We start from the raw sequence: 18,380 nt of genomic DNA, 5'->3' as shown, positions 1-18,380 counted from the left end.
CCTACACAGTAGAGATCCTTAGGTGTAAGAAAGCCTTCTACTCCAATGGTGTCTTCCCCAGAACTGCTAGACTTTGGAACTCCCTTCTGGGATTCTGCTTTTCCAACTGTACTGACATGCAGAAGTTTAAGTGAATGTGAACAGACATCTTGCTACTCATCTCTTCATAATACCTTTGCAACTTATGCCCCTGATAGTAGCCCCTTACTTCAAAGTGGCACTGTGCCTTGTTTGGAGTGAAAATTGAATAATAAAAAAAAAAAATATCCGTACATGGCGCCATATTTACGTATTTATGTTTTGAAATAATAATTCACTCAAAAAACCTTGGTTAAATTTATTCGTTAAATATCAATAATAAAAAAAAAAAAACGTAATTTAATTAAATTAGATTCACTGTTAAAAATGTTAAATCTTTAATATTATGAAACTAGAAACTACCCAAATTCAATATATCATTTGAGAACATTTTAAGTTAACACAGTTACATGCAGCTGTATGGTGGATTATGTTCTTTGTTTTTTTGTTTTAAATTTTAACCTTGCTTCGCGCCAGTCATGGCAAAATATATTTTCTCTCCTCTAAAATTGAAAATGGTCTTGAACCCCTTTTAAATTTTCTTGCTGATGAGATCAATTATGGCCGAAACGGTCTGCACATCGTAGCAAGATATTACTGTATTTACATAAAGACGAATAAAAACTATATATATATATATATATATATATATATACACACGGCACAATCACGTTGACACACTGGTTCTCGCCAGATCACCAAAGTTAAGTAATGTTGGACCTGACCAGTACCAAATGGGTGACTATTTGGGAAGGTTAGGCACTGTATGTACCACACCGTGCCCTAGAAATTTCCAGGTTGGTATCTGGGGGTGCATTAATTCACTGGGAGTGATGCACCCCCAGTCTTCATTAAGACATGATTCTAGAAGAAGGAAACTCTGATGTAAAAACCTGTGACTACTGTGTCCTCTCTCCTGTGGCAATCATCTGCACCAACAAAGGTTATCAGTAATACCAAGAAGTGTGGTTGGTTCTACACAAAGCCTTCTCCACTATAAAGAAATCATCTGTGTGGATTTCCAAGCAACCTAATTGTGGCGGAACCTCATATGTTGAAATCGACGGGCGAGTCCATCTATATATAAAGGCAAAATGTGTGTTAGTGTGTGTACATTTTTTGTATGTTCAGCAAAGGCTTTTGTTAGGCATTCGGGGAGGTCAGTAATTCTTACATTTTTTTATATACTACCTGGATTATAATATCTCCAATTTTACAAAAAGAGGTCACATCTATCTTTCATTTGAGCAACTTTCACACGCTATTTTTGCACTATTTTTTACTCTCTGCATGTTTGTTTGGCTTTTCCGTATATAAGCAAAACTGAATCCGTAGCAAACGATCGTCTCTGGCACTCATGCCAGGGACGTCCAGAGAGCAATGAGCTTGGATCAGTTTGGGCAAACCCCGTCATATCAGACAATTGCTATTCATTTGAACACTGCCCTTTTTATGGGGAGCTGGTTTTCCCCAATATCTTGGGAAAACAAACAGATATGCAGAAACTGGCTTGCAGCCAAAGTTACGTGCAGGATGTTTGACCTCACTAAATTTACGCACTTGTCACTTTACTATTTAATCGTTTAATTTTAACCATTCTCAATTCCGCTGCCCTCATAGCGTCGTGGTAAGTTATCAGGCTATTTGCCTTGAGGCTTTGGTTTCAAGCCAACCAAAACTTTTTTTTTTCCTACATTCATACCTCCAGACACCCGGGCAACGCTGGGCACCCCGCTAGTATATATATATATATATGGAAAAACAAATTAAACACAGGAATAACTCATCAAAAGCATGTTAAATTTGTTTTTGTCTGTCTTTTTTCACACATCCTGTCTCTACATCAGTTCCCTTTAGGATATATTGTCTATTTCATAATCATATGAAAACGTTAATTTTTTTCTTTTTAAAAGTGACACTATCTGTGCATGCTTGAAAAATCAGTTTTTGTTTGATGGCAACGAAGAAAGCTGTTATTTTCACCAAATCCTAATACAAGGAATTCCTAATGCTCGGACGACAGGGCTCACGCAACTGATATCTGAGCTGATGAAATCACTGACGCTGTTTTAACCCTGTCACTCTTGGGTAACCCCGTCAGTATATATAAAAGTTATTGATACGGTGATTCGAGAACGAAGAAATCCAATCATCAAATCAAATCTCCATATGCACAGGTATATGTCGTATTCGATGGGAAAAAAATAAGTGGAATTTCCTGTGTTATTGTTTGTCTCTTTTATGGTCTGCCTGCTAGTCTGCGATGCTTTCGCCAGGAACTGATTGCGACTTTCAGCTTACCCGCATTCTTTGCACCCCCCCCCCTATTTTTTATCAAATTACACACCCCAGATAGTTTTTCTGTGTCTTCCATTTTGGTTGTAATCATATTCTATTTTTCAAAAGATTTACATCTTTTTTGTTGTGCGTATTTTTCATTTTAATATACTTCTATTTATATGTCGTGTAAAACACCGCGATGATAAAATTGTCAGATTAAAGCCGTATTCCTGAAGAATTTCTGTTGTGGTTTTGGGGAGGGAGAGCTTTTTTTTCTTTTTTTTTTCTTTCTTTTTTTTTTTTTCGAGCAGGTTGGTCGATTCTGAGGTTTTTGACATGCAACTAATCATACGCATTTGCCATTTTTTTTCTTTGCAATTGAATAAAGATGCTCTTGTCTTCTACCTTAAAATTAAGTGTTCCTCTGAGCTGAAATTTGTGGTCTCCCCTTGCCAAACTTTTGCAAAAGCACTTATCTAGCTACAACAACTATCAATAATTCCCCCTCCCTCTATCTGTGCCTAAATCTAAACACAAATTCTATGAACAAAGCCTCTTTGCTAGAACTGCCCACCTGCGGAACTTTGTTCTGCTGGCCTGCCTTCCAGCTGACTACAATATGGTCGTCTTGAAGTCTAATATAAACAAGTTCTTGTTTAGACCCCCCACCTAAATAATCCATTTCTACCCCTAACTCAGTGACTACCATACGCTCATTAACCCTTATGCTCGAGTGGCTTTTGGTCCTTGACAAGTGCTAACTCCTATATATAAGAAAAAAAATCATTTTTACGTTTCACATCTTATAAAACCATTTCTAAATTACCTATAGCCTTGGTTTTCTTCCGTTCTGGTTAGCTTTTTACATCAAGTGAATTCATGTCTTGTCTGGAGCAATTTCAATGAAAACATTTTGTTCTCTGCTTTTTTTTTTTTTTTTTTTTTTTTTGTAGATTGACTAAAGATAAATTGAAAAATAAAATGTATTATTCTAAAGCCAATTCTTTGTATATGAATCCCAGTTTTAACTTGGATTTTTATTTCTGTTATTATAAACCCTCCATTGATTGATATAATTGACATAATTTGAAAATCTGTCCGGTTCAGATCATATCCTATTTACAGTTTTTAATTTTTGAGATAAGGTATGATTGTTTGTATTTTTTTTAGATTAATTGGACTAATGTTCTCATCTTGAGTGCTATCTGCGCAAAGTTTCGTCTGCTGTAACCTACAACCTTCTTCAGGTGTATAAGTCGCCATGTTTGGGTAAAGGAAAAGAGGAATTAACTTTACACTTCCGAGGTTTCGTATTTAGTTGGAAATAAATTTACAAAAAAAAAAAAAATTGAAGTTAACAAAAACATCTAGCAAACACTCGGGGGATATTATTTCTAAATTATTTATAACAAAACAGGGGGAGGGGCTAAAGTTTAATTAGATCCATTAAGCAATTGTAATTTCTCAAAAAAAAAAAAAAAAAAAAACTGAATAAACAAGACAAGAGAGATATCGTTGAAACATAATTATTAAATCACATATCTCGTGGTGTCTATTTTTGATTTTTTTACAAGATGTAGTCTTTTTTTCAAATTTCCATATAGATATTTTTTCTAATTTCCATATAGATATTTTTTCTAATTTCCATATTATAGATGTTTTTTCTAATTTCCATATTATAGATATTTTTTCTAATTTCCATATTATAGATATTTTTTCTAATTTCCATATTATAAATATTTTTTTCTAATTTCCATATTATAAATATTTTTTCTAATTTCCATATTATAAATATTTTTTCTAATTTCCATATTATAAATATTTTTTCTAATTTCCATATTATAAATATTTTTTCTAATTTCCATATTATAATTATTTTTTCTAATTTCCATATTATAAATATTTTTTCTAATTTCCATATTATAAATATTTTTTCTAATTTCCATATTATAGATATTTTTCTAATTTCCATATTATAGATCTTTATTCTAATTTCCATATTATAGATATTTTTTTCTAATTTCCATATTATAGATCTTTATTTTCTAATTATCCATATAGATCTTTTTTTTTCTAATTATCCATATAGATCTTTTTTTCCTAATTATCCATATAGATCTTTTTTTTTCTAATTTCCACATAGATATTTTTTCTAATTTCCATATAGATATTTTTTTCTAATTTCGATAAATATATATATATATATATATATATATATTTCTAATTTCCATATTATAGATATTTTTTCTAACTTCTAAAAAAAGATTTAAAAAAAAAGACTAAAAAAAGATTTAAAAAAAAAAGGCAGATTGAACAATCGCACAGATTAAAGAAAAATTTAGCTAAACAAACTAACAGAATTTTTAAGATGAGAACTGATTGTTTATATTACTTGTATTGATGGACTATTGGTCACATCTTGACTGTTGTTTGTGCAACATTTCGGTCGGATTGGTCTTGAACCGTTGGTTGTTGTTTGGAAAAGAGAGGAGAAAAGTTACTGGCTCCATAACCATAAAATAAAGACTAACTCATAGAATACGTAAATATCTGTGGAACCAGTAATTTTACTCTTTTCTTTTCCAAACAACAACGAACATGTCTTAGGACGGTCGAAGGTCAATCCGACTGAAACGTTACACAAATAACACGTAAGATGAAAACAATCGTCCGACGAATACAAGTAATATAAACTAACATAGAACCCGAAGATGTCATACTACTTAAACAGAGTAAACACAACAAGCCAACACCATGGAAAGTAAAAGAACGCAGAGGCGAATCTGCAATTATAATACGAGATGGCAAACTGATTTTATGACACAGATCACAAATGAAAAAATCCCCAAAGACAGGACTTGCCAACAACCAAGAGATAACAACTTCCCTTTCAACGATAACTTTGGGCGGAGGGGGGGGGGCAGAAAGATATAGAACATGAGAAAAAAAACAAGGAGAATAAGAAGGAAGAAGCGAGTTTCTCTGTAGTCTCAAGATGAACAAGCTACCACATAAGAAAACCCCCGAAGGTATGCAAGCAACAATTCGGAAGAAGAGGGAAACGAACTGAATATAAAGGAGGGGGCAAATGTAATGTCTGCGCGAGTAGAAATAAAACCCACCCGGTTGAGGTGTGAACTCTTCAATGTACAGAAAAAGGAGTTGGGTTTTCTGCAAACTAAAAACTGGCCTTGTATCACACTTTGCCCTTGTGTGGCGGCAAGTAAATAGAGATTCCATATTTTGCTTTTTTCGATTACAGACTTAGTGTCAGGAAACGCTTCTGTTGGCTAGGAGCAAAGTGTAATATCTGTTCTGGTACTGTTACATGATAAGGGCTGTCCCCTTTTCATGTAAGTATAAAAATAGAGAATTAGTTAAATGTAAAAATGAAATAGAATAGACGAAATTCGAACCTCGTAATTTAGGTTTAGAAATAGATTACGAGAGAGAATTAGAAAATGGAATATAAAAACAAACCATTGTTTAGCTTAGAGATAAAATAGTTTTAAGAAAAGGAATGTGCATTTGTCAATTCTGTTATGAAATTGAATTGAGGAATGCACCAACTATAGGATAATTTAATAAACATGTTTTTAACATATTGGAAATATAGGTTACTGGAAATATAGGTTAAAATTCCTTTTGTAAATAAAAGAAAATGTTTTGGACACGCATTTCCAGAACACGTGAAAGAAGACACATGTTTTAACATATGTATGACGTCATGGAAAATGGGAAGTTCTCGGTATAGTTAGAAACTTTAGAGTTAAGCAGAGAGAGTCTGAGAACGACAGACGACAGTCTGGAGTCCAGAGATGGACAGTCGAACGTCTGGAAGCGAGACGGTCACCTTTGAAACATAGAATGTAAAACTTTGAATTCCTGACTAAGAAAACCACCGACCGGTCCATGGAAATAAACGCATCATGTGTTTTTATAAACGTCATTTTTGTGTTGTAATTCTACCAAAAGGTAAAGTGAAATTGTCATTATATGTCTTATATATCCTATGTTTTAAAATGTCTTCACATACACAATGTCTCTACATCTCATATCTACAATGTGAACACTAAGACTGTCTCAACACTGTCTCATCACTCTAAGAGCTTCTACTACACTTCTAAGTATGAACATTTTATATATATGAATCTCTTCATAACATGAACACAGAACACAACATCTCTCTTAATAAGACTCTCTAAGGCTCACTTTTAATAAGACTTCCTAACAATAGCAACAATAATAATAATAACCTATATAACAGTACTACAATCCAGCTTTTCTATCTGTTGTCAGTAATGAAGAAATCTTTTTAGACTGAGACAATTTAAATTTTTGTATAAAAAATGTGATATTCCTAGTTTTTCCTTTGTTAAACTCAATCATTTTCTGCAAAGTAAAAACAGAAAAAAAAAATTCCTCTACAAAACAAATAAACTAAATACGATGGATAAATATTTGAAGATAAAAAGAATTTGAATCATAAAAATTTTACCAACTTCGGCAGTACATATACTAAAATTACTGGATTCAGCATTAAATAACTCGAAAAAAGGTTGATATGCCGTGAAATAAAATCAAACAAACCAAACACCATGAATAAATATTTGAAGACTAATTTTTTATCTTTCAAAATGACCGAATTCGGCATTAAATAACTCGAAAATGATTGATATGCCATAAAACAAAACAACCAAACCAGATACCATGGATAAATATTTGAAGATATAAAGAATTTAAAATATAAAATCTTTTAACAAAATGACCAGATTCGGCATCAAATAACCTAAAAATGGTTGATGCGTTGTACAAACTAATTAAATCAACCCAGAGTACTCCGTTTGTTAGCTGGATTTTCCCTGCATTAAAAAAGGCCTTGTGTCAAACTCTGCCTTTGTGGTGGGAAAATGAAAATGAATTTTTGTTTCAATGAGAAAATATTCAGAGATTCTAATACGTTGGTAAGAATCTATAATGACACCATTCCCCAGTTTAACGACAATGTCTTCCTGTTCTTTTATTCTTATGTTTGTTTTATCTTCCTGTGTGATCTTTCCACAAAATGATTCATTCGATCTTGTATCAATTTTCTTTTCTTTTTTTTTTCTCTCTATTTCCGTTGTTCATTCTTTATTTTCTTATCGTCCAATATTTAATTTCGATTTCGTATTAGTTCTTTAGCCATTTCTAATTTTTAGATGTCGCCATGCATCATGAGGCGATACTCTGTATTTAATTAAATATACACTTCATATTTTATGTTCATACATAACTGAGTTTATGGGTTTAGAAATGTTTTCGTAGAGTTTAATCCCATTGGAGAGTTATGGAACAGACAGATATTGCTATCACTGAGACTATTTAATTCAGTAAGTTCCCGGGGGGGGGGTCTCCTTCCTTTACTAACCAGCAGTAAAATTATTTCAGGTATATGTGTTGTACAATACCCGTCATAGGGAGGGTAAAATTATTTCAAATATACGTGTTGTACAATAGGACAGGTCGATTTGCAACATACGGATAACAATGAACTCTTCTAAAGACCAAGAAAATATGCCTTTCGGCATTATGCACAAATTATGCACTTCTGGGTTTGACCTTTACTCCTGATCTGAAATGGAACACGTACATCAAGTCTGTTGCCAAGGTCGCTGGAAATATGGTGGGATCCTTCTACCGCTCCAGAAGATATCTCACTACTGATGCAATTCTCTATCTATATAAAAGCCAAGTACGTCCAAGGATGGAATACTGTTGCCATATCTGGGCAGGAGCTGCCAAAAACAGCCTATCATGCCTTGACAGAGTACAAAATAGACTTCGTGGTTTAGTGGGGGATGCCTTTTTCTCTACCCTGCAACCCCTCTCCCACAGAAGAGACGTTGCAAGCCTATCCTTGTTTTATCGTTATTTTCATGGCAGGTGCTCGTCTGAACTCCAATCCCTGGTCCCCCCTCGCCAATCTTTCACGAAAAACACCCGTCTAGCTGAATCCACTGTGAAAACTTTCTCCCACTCTATATCTGTGCCTAAATCAAAACGCGGATTTCATGAACAAAGCTTCTTTCTTAGAACTGCACGCCTGTGGAACTCTGTTCCGTCTGCCTGCTTCCCTCCGGACTACAACTTGGATGTCTTCAAGTCTAATGTTAACAAATTCCTAATGAACCGCCCCCTTAAGTAAACACTTCATCAAATCTCCTCACTAACGTAATGTACTTGCAATAACCCTTATCCCTGAGTGACTTCCGGGCCTTGATAAGTGGTGATCTCTGTGTAAAAAAAAAACAAAAAAACAAAAAAAAAATGCACTCTTGACAGTAAGACTGATATGTAACTACTTTTTTTATTAGTTGTATTTGTCTTTCTTTTCAATATGTTTTGTTCCCACTAAATACTGATTTGTGTATTTTTTCTTATTGTAAGGTTATACGCATTCTTTTTATTTTAATCGTGTTGTTACATTTTAACGGATCCAACACGTTGTAGACTCTATCGCAAGGAAACAGAAGAAAGAACGAGACTCAACCACGTTTTCTTTTTCTTTTTTTTTTTTTAACCAGGCCTTTATGGCAGATATTTCCAACAACACATTTTTTTCTAAGCGATTTAAACAGTTAATTTCTCCTTTTCGTCTCTGTGATGCCACCCACTCATCTCAAACACATCTCAAATCCCAGTTTTCCAAACACTCGTGCCTCAAAGACATCTTTTCCTCCTCTCTTTTGTCTCGAACACGTCCTTTCCCATTCCATTATGTCTTGAACGCGTCCTTTCTCACTATTTGTGTCTCAAACATGTCCTTTCTCGCTCTCTCATACCTCGAACATGTCCTTTCTCGCTCTCTCATGCCTCGAACACATCCTTTCCCGCTCTCTCTGTGTCTCGAACACGTCCTTTCCCGCTCTCTCTGTGTCTCGAACACGTCCTTTCCCGCTCTATCTGTGTCTCGAACACGTCCTTTCCCGCTCTATCTGTGTCTCGAACACGTCCTTTCCCGCTCTATCTGTGTCTCGAACACGTCCTTTCCCGCTCTATCTGTGTCTCGAACACGTCCTTTCCCGCTCTATCTGTGTCTCGAACACGTCCTTTCCCGCTCTATCTGTGTCTCGAACACGTCCTTTCCCGCTCTCTCTGTGTCTCGAACACGTCCTTTCCCGCTCTCTCTGTGTCTCGAACACGTCCTTTCCCGCTCTCTCTGTGTCTCGAACACGTCCTTTCCCGCTCTCTCTGTGTCTCGAACACGTCCTTTTCCGCTCTCTCTCTGTCTCGAATACCTGCTTCTCTGAACATGTGTGGCCTCTTTATCTCTGCTGTCACATCGCACTTGGTTATTTACATATGACTGCTGCTTAGTGTCAACAGCTCAGTTGCATTTTTGATCAACAAAAGTTCATAACGTCTTATATTAACTTGACTTCGTTAAAAATTGGGTGTGCCATTTAAACGATCCACGAATAAAAAAAGTTTTCAAACAAAGTGAAATCAGGCCATTGTTTGAAAGGAGTGCCATCATTAGTCAATGAAAATAATAGCCAAAGAGGGAATAGTAACAACAAATCTGATTGGTTATTTTAAGTAAACACTACTTAGATATAAAAGAAATCACAGACAGAATAACCCAGGCATTTCATCTGAGTATTTCATCATCGTAATCGTTCTGTTCTCCATTGCACCCCAATTGAAATAAATGGCTCTCGCATTGGGGAAGTTCCATGTCTTGACAAGCTTCTGGGACTTCACTTCTGATCTGAAATTGAACACATACATCAAATCTGTTTCCAAGATCGCTGGAAGAATAGTTGGATCACTCTACCGCTCCAGAAGTGATCTCACTGCCGATGCAATCTTCTATCTGCATAAGAGCCAGGTACACCCTAAAATTGAGTACTGTTGCCACATCTGGACACGAGCTGCTTGGTGTGCCATATTCAGCCTTGAAAGAGTTCAAAACCAGCTTCAAAACCTAGTAAATGATGTCCTTTTCTCTTCTCTGCAAACTCTTTCCCGTAGAAGAGACATTGTGAACCTGTCTCTGCTCTATCGTTATTTTCATGGCAAGTGCTTGACTGAACTCCAATCTATGGTTCTCCCTTGCCAAACTTTCAAAAAAGCACTTGACTAGCTACAACCACTATAAACGATTTCTCCCACTCTATTGGTGCCTAAATATAATACTGATTCCATAAACAAAGCTTCTTTCCCAGAACTGCCTCTCTGTGGAATACTGCTCTGCTGGCCTGCTTCCTGCTTGAATACAACATGGTAGCCTTCAAATCTAATGCAAACAAGTTCTCATTGAGCTGTCCCCATAAGTAATCGAATTCTACCCAATTTACACCGTTAATGATTACTAAATTATCACCTTACATTCATTAACCCTTATCCTCGAGTGGCCTTCGGGCCTTGATAAAGTTGGTGATTTATTAATTATTATAGGAGTGAATCCTGTATATACATTTTTTTTTATTAGTGGTTGATTTAACTGAGGGTTGATTTAGAGATCCAATCTATCTATAGAATTATAAAACTCAAATGACCTTGTAACAAGTGTTGTAACCCCACATCTGGTTTACGACTTCAAGTTGCGCATTCGTACATAAACATAAACCCATATAACAGCGTAAACAAATAAACACAAATTGTTACTTTTGCAGAATTTGACCTGCGCACTGAAATATTAACGTTATTAGTTAGAAATTATAGATATTCCAGGGGGAAATCTCATGAATTAAAACAAAGTTATTATGAGTGCTCAATAAAAAAGAGCAAAATAACAGTGATTTTTCTCGCCGCCTTCCTTACATACAACATAAAGAAATATATATTATTTTTAATTTATTCTCCATTTTTAATACCTCTTTCTTAAAAAAACATTCATACATTTTCTTCTACACTACCAACATAAATAAATAACCCCGAAAATATGTTTTTTTTAAATTTGCGTTACAAATAAATAATCAACGCGACAATGTTTTGACCGTGTTTTGACAAGCTTCTGGGTTTGACCTTTACTCCTGATCTGAAATGGAACACGTACATCAAGTCTGTTGCCAAGGTCGCTGGAAATATGGTGGGATCCTACTACCACTCCAGAAGATATCTCACTACTGATGCAATTCTCTATCTATATAAAAGCCAAGTACGTCCAAGGATGGAATACTGTTGCCATATCTGGGCAGGAGCTGCTAAAAACAGCCTATCCTGCCTTGACAGAGTACAAAATAGACTTCGTGGCTTAGTGGGGGATGCCCTTTTCTCTACCCTGCAACCTCTCTCCCACAGAAGCGACGTTGTGAGCCTATCCTTGTTTTATCGTTATTTCCATGGCAGGTGCTCGTCTGAACTCCAATCTCTGGTCCCCCCCTCGCCAATCTTTCACGAAAAACACCAGTCTAGCTGAATCCACTGTGAAAAATTTCCCCCACTCTATATCTGTGCCTAGATCGAAACGTGGATTCCATGAACAGAGCTTCTTTCTTAAAATGTGGAACGCGTGTGGAACTCTGTTCCGTCTGCCAGCTTACCACCTGACTACAACTTGGATGTCTTCAAATCCAATGTTAACAAATTCCTAATGAACCGCCCCCTTAAGTAAACACTTCATCAAATCTCCACACTAACGTAATGTACTTGCAATAACTCTTATGACTGAGTGGCTTCCGGGCCTTGATAAGTGGTGATCACTGTGTAAAAAAAAAAAAAATGTATTATTTTGCTGTATACGTTTTCAGCGTCCCAGTTTTTTTTTAGCATTTAAATTATCCACTTATAATTCAATGGCTATAAGTTTTTTTTTTTTAAATAAACAATTATAAACAGAACAACTCATAGAAATCTATCTATATCCCTTTTTCATTTTAATATACTTTTCTAGAAATGTTTCTGTTATGTCACAAAAAATATTCTCTTTATGTTACAAGTGTCACGCTCATACATTAATTCAATAGCTAATATAACATACTGACCTAACGGGTCACGGGTAGTCTACTTACTATTAGATGCATGAATATTATTACTAATATAAATCACAAGTATTTTTTTATATATCGTAATCGCTTAAAACTTTTTTTTATAAGAAAGGTACTATTAATAAAATTCTAAATGTTGATTTATTTATTTATGTGTGTGTATATATACCAATAAAACTTTCGAACGAATGCACTGAATTGAAAAAATTTTTTTTTTTTTCCTGAAAGGTGTGAATCCCTAGATTGTCCTTATCTATATATGGTTCGTAATACACAACGCCGAGTCACACAAAAAGCCCGAAATAAGGGTTTTTGGGCCGTTTCGTGCAATTGTACAAAAAAGTTATCTGCCCATGTCAACGGAATTTTACACTGTCTGTATGCAGTCATGGTAACATCTTTCGGCATACGGATAGGATTTGTGATGCAATGGATAACGTATCTGACTACGGATCAGAAGATTCCAGGTTCGAATCCTGGCAAGTTCATGATAATTTTAACCATCATTTTATCAAACGTTTACTCATTATGCTTACCCTTAGTTAGGGTATTTTTGTTTTTTAGTGATTTTGTTTTGTGCATATGGGAATTTCCCATATTCCAAGTTCACAGGGTAAGCGTTGATGGTAAGACGATGCTGAGCGTGCTCGATTATGTATTTGACTTGGCGTTGTGTGTGCCGATGCAGTGCAGCCACTAGTGTTCAATAAAATGCTTATATTTATTCAGTGAGAGTTAACTGGTCAGTTTTTGTTTGAAGTTTGTTTTTCCATAACTAGACAAAATCCTTGATGTTGCCTGCGAGTCAAAATAAGAACAGTACATTATCATATATGTTCAAGAGTTAATCAACCTAAAGTGCTCAATATCTAGGTTAGAGCAGGTATTTTTTTAGTCCAGAAAAACAGTGTTACTGTGTTTTGTTATACGCTTTCATACAAGAAAATCTGTGCTGCATTATTGGGGGTCATAAGAGTACAATATCATATCTGGTAAGAGTGCTCAATATCTTTGATAGAGCTAGCATGTTAAAAGGTTGCATTGTCCAGGAGTAACATTAATGTTTTATTATACTATTTTAAAAAGTTTTTATATCTTAAAAATAGCAAGTGTAGTCAAACTCAATGTAATTTTCTTTTTCTTTTTTTTATATGGCCCGAGCAATGTCGAGTAGCCCTGCTATTATGAATATAAAAAGATAGCAAACTTTATATACGCATGTTACATGTTGCCATGCGGCATAGATAAGTAAAAAGAAAGATTAAACATTTGTTATTTGCTTGTTTAAGCAGAATATGGCTGCGTTTTAATTATGTCAGTTTTTTTTGTAGTTATTTTTCATGTAGGATCTGTGATTTTGCAGTTTTCTTTACTTTTTTTAAAATTTTTTTACTTTTTTCTTTTTATTTTACTCTTTTTCTTTCTTCTTCTTTATTTTTCTTTATTTTCTTTTCTCTTTATTTTTCTTTTCTTTTTTCTTTATTTTTCTTTATTTTATTTTCTTTTTTCTTTTTACTTTTTTCTCTTTATTTTACTCTTTTCTTTTTTCTTTTTTTTCTTTTTTCTTTTTCTTTATTTTCTTTTGTCTTTATTTTCTCTTTTTTCTTTATTTTCTTTATTCTTTTTTCTCTTTATTTTACTCTTTTTCTTTTTTTTTCTTTATTTTTCTTTTTTCTTTATTTTCTTTTTTCTTTTTTTCTTCTTGCTTTGGCAATTGACTTTTGTACATTCGTTACTCTGTGCAGATGATCGATGAGAGTGGGTTGTTCTTAATGATTTTTATCCCGTGAACCGGAGAAAAAAAGAGAAAAACATTTCTTTTAAGAATAATTTCAAGTGGATAATTGTTACCATATTTAGAATGTTTCTAACCAGAATTGTTAAAACAAAATTTACACTTGATTAGAGAAGGAAAAAATTATAAACTCATTTCTCTCATATTTCTTTTTCTTTTTACAAACTAAACATAATACCACTAAAGCGTAAAAGGTCACACCTCTAGGATGAGTTGAGTCACAAAATGTTTGCAACATTTGAGTTTTTTTGGACTACTGTTTTCATCTTGGATGTTAATTGTTCCGATATTTAGAATGTTTCTAACCCAAGTTGCCACAACAAAATTTCTAATCAGTTGACTAGAGGAGAAAAAAAAAAAGAGACTACTCTTCCCTCCCCCAAAATGTGTTGGGCAAACCAGACGTAATGCCACTGAAGCATAAGGGGTCATATCTATAGGGGGAGTTGGGCAGCAAAATGCTTGCAATATTTGAATTATTTGAACAACAGTTCTCATCTTTGATGGTATTCTCACGTTTCGACCAATTGAACCTCCGACTTTCTTCAAGTACCTCCTGTTGAACTCTGGGAAACTTATGTCAAACTCGAGAATCTGTACGGAATTTCAAACACAATCCTTTTAATTCATGGAGGTTCTCTTTGGCCAGAATCCAAAAGAGTCTTCAATTTAATAAGGTTGTACCATGGTAACATTTAATGCTAGGAAGACTAAACTGCTTTTCTTTAACAATTACAAGACGCATCTCCAACCACTGGTAACCGTGACAAATAACACCTTACCTGAGAATTCTTCCTTCAAACTCCTTGGCTTAACATTCACAGGCAATATGAACTGGAACAAATACATTGAAGACATTGCAAGGGCTGCTGCAAAAAAGGGTGAGTTCTCTCTATTGTGCTAGAAGATTACTTACACTTGAAAGTGTCCTGTACTTTACAAGGCCACCATTCGCTTATCCATGGAGTACTGTGGCCACATCTGAGCTCGTGCGTCTACCACTAGTCTCTTCCTCTTGGATAGGGTCCAAAAACGAATTTTCAATCTAATAGGTTCCACTTTGTCAACTAAGCCCTGACCCCTGTCCCATCACCGCAAACTTTGCATCTCTATGCTTATTTTACAAGCATTTTAATGCAATATGCTCTGATGAACTCATCACACTTGTAACCCCTCGGTGCACATACCCCCTACGAACCAACCTGTTTAGCAACAAAGAAGTCCTTAAAACCTTCTACTCTAATAGCTTCTTTTCTTTGAGTGCTGGACATAGGAATTCCCTTCCTGTTACCTGCTTCTTTAGCTATACTGAATGCAGAAGTTTAAATGTAATGTAGACCAACATCTTGTTCATCTTCTCTAAACATGATCCCAAATAGTAGCCCTTTACACCTAAGTGGCACTATGCCTTGTTCGGGAATAAACATGGCTAAAAGAAAACAAACTTGTTCACGTGAAGTCAACTATAACCAGCTAGAAGCATTCAGAAAAATAGCAGTTTGAGAAACTGGCACAGTTTATCCTTCTCTCAAGGGTAGATGGGACTCTCTTAAGCCGTGGTAGGCAACCCATCTAGTGATGGCGTCATGATAAAAAATACTCTTGATAGCCCTGGCGAAGCATCAAGTATTCAGCTACCGACAAGATTTGAATTACACTACAAACTCGTATAGTGAGTTCAATCTCGGCTTTAGCCGCACTGGATGGAGAGCGCTGAGGATTAAAATTTAAACCTCCCGATGATAATGCTTCGTCTGATCTAATTTCTGACCTTCTTTAAGTATATATTGTCAAACACTGAAATCTGAGGAATTTAGAATGGAACCCTTTACTTACACCATGTGGGTAGCTTGTTCTCATTCTGTCAGCCATGATCACGCAGAAATCTTAAGTAGTTATAAATTGTATTCTTAATATCGCCCACACTGAGGATTGAACTTTCAATGTCCAGAAGACTGTCATTTATTACTTAACTCAAAGAATCCTTTATTTAATCCACAGGGGTAGATTGTTTCCATTCTGTCAGACATGACTAGGTAATTGTCTTAAGTATGACGGATGTTCCAAAAGTAATGCCTCGTATTTTTTTATTCTGCCCGAATGGATGCTCCTGACACCTGTCCCTAACATGGGTCACTCTCTTAGAGTAGTACATCATCAATATCTGCAACAGAGAGATGAAATTTTCAGGTCATGAATGAAGTTCAGTCATCATACCAATGCAATTTTCAATCTCCTCTGATGCATTCAGGTGGAACAAAAAAATAGGAGACATTACTTTTATAACGTCCCTCAAACAATCTTAAAAAGGGAGATTTACTTCTCTATGCAGCAACATAGTTACTTCCCTTTGTTTGGAACTAAAGCATAAATATTTTGGAAGAAAAACACAGACATACAAAAAAAAAGAATGTTGAATCAGACCTAGAAATGACAGACAGTTTATGCTTTGAAAGACACTTTTTTCATTTTTTGTCAAAGTTGATAATTTTATTTTTATTTTTTTTGTAAACTACTGAAGCCATTCCTGGTACTACTTGGGCTTCTTTACAAAAGTACTGAACTCCACCAGCTACCCATTCATTACAAGTAAAGTTTTGTTAATGTTTCTTCCTTTGGACTGCTAGACTTTGTTACGTGGGGCAAAAGGGAGTCTGTTAATATTGTGTGTCAATGTTCACTTTTACTACACACCAGCTCTTTTAAAGGGTTTATAAAAATTAAGCAGAACATACCTTTTATATCTTCTTTGCATCTCTTGACCGTGTCCTCGAATGGTTTGTGTCCCAACATTCAACGCACCTGGAACAATAGCTCTCTTATGCATAGAAACGGATGCAAATCTAATTTCTCTAGAGAATTGGATCTTTATTCAGTTTCACAGTCGAATTCACATTCCTGTTTCTCTGCTCATCCTTAGAAGGAGGGTGGGAATTTTTCTATCAGTTTATCTGCTATTCATCCCCATCTCTCGTTGCCCTCGTGAGAAGTCTTTCATCGTCTCAGGATCTCCTCTTCCAACTGGCTAACTACCTGCAATTAACTGTAGACTCTAGACTGACTAGAAATGCATGTCCATCTCTATTTATTTTAAGGTGTATGCTTGGGGGTGGTACCACTCTATTAACCGGTTTGCACTCAAAATGTACTGACCTGCCTTGTAACCTTTGCTAGTATGCAAGGGCATGCATTGTCAGTGGAAGTCAATGAGTTTGAAACCTGTCAATCTGAACCTTTTGACCTCTCTGCACTTGATAAACGTTGCTCCAAGCTAGGACCATGTTGACCGTGTTATTGACACACAAAATTTAGAATTCCCCTCTGGTTTCCTTCTCCCCCGACTATACTGACAAGCAGAAGTTTAAATGTAAGGTAGCCAGTATTGCCCAAGAATGAAAGTTGTCTGTAGAAGAAAGCAAAACACATAGTACCGAAAATTATTATCCGAAATGAGGTCCACGCAGACAAAACAAGAACTATTTCAGTACAGATTTTGATTGAATACGAGAAGGACCGTTTTCTCCGTCAAAATCCTATCTCTTCACTGTTGAGGTCAGAAGCTGTATCCTGTATTTTTTCAAACCCACTATTCACCCACGTATAGAGTATTGTTGCCACATCTAGGCTGTTGCATCTATCACTAGTCTATCCTTTTTGGACAGGATAAAAAAAATGAGTCTCAAATCTAATAAGCCCTGCACTATCAGTCAAGCTCCAGTCTCTGTCCGATTGCTACAATGTTGCATTCCTGTCTCTGTTTTACAAGTACTTTATTGGAATGTGCTCTGATGAACTTTTAGCACTTGTGCCCTTTTGAAGTGCATGCTTCCAACTACCCAGACAAGCAGCAAAATCTCACCCCTTCAATCTAGAGGTCCCGAGATGCCGGAAAACCTTTTTACTCTAATAGTTTTTCCCCTCAGACTGCTAGACTTTGGAATTCCCTCAGTGTTCTGCTTTCCTGATTGTACTAACCTGCAAAAGCTTAAATGTACGGTGAACAAACATCTCACTGTTCAACTCCCCAGTCACCTTTACATATAAGTAGCAATATACTTTGTCTGGGGTGAAAAAAACAGAAAAAAGCTTGACAGTTTTATTAATGGAGAGATGAGTTGTTTGTAAAAAAAAAAGGTTTTAAGTTTTTTTATTCATTCTTTTACTGTTTCGTCACTTTCTGATTCAATGAAGAAATTTCCCTGGTGATGATTTTATTTCCATTTGTCCTTGGCTACGAAGAATTAGATATTCGA

The 18,380-nt window shown here is 35.3% G+C and overlaps 1 protein-coding gene and 1 non-coding gene across 2 annotated transcripts in view; both read left to right on the top strand.

Moving 5' to 3' along the window:
- LOC145249496 (putative ATP-dependent RNA helicase DDX49) overlaps positions 1-18,380 on the top strand; it is a 619,310-nt gene that overhangs the window by 403,948 nt on the left and 196,982 nt on the right. The gene's annotated exons all lie outside the window — the stretch shown is intronic.
- On the top strand, positions 12,748-12,820 carry Trnar-acg (transfer RNA arginine (anticodon ACG)). The gene has a single exon. It is a non-coding gene; the product is annotated as a tRNA-Arg (tRNA).

The sequence above is a fragment of the Euprymna scolopes genome, chromosome 28 (genome assembly GCF_053919585.1).
Source record: "Euprymna scolopes isolate OS-2025 chromosome 28, ASM5391958v1, whole genome shotgun sequence".
NCBI lineage: Eukaryota > Metazoa > Mollusca > Cephalopoda > Sepiida > Sepiolidae > Euprymna > Euprymna scolopes.
This window is presented reverse-complemented; position numbering and strand designations above follow the sequence as displayed.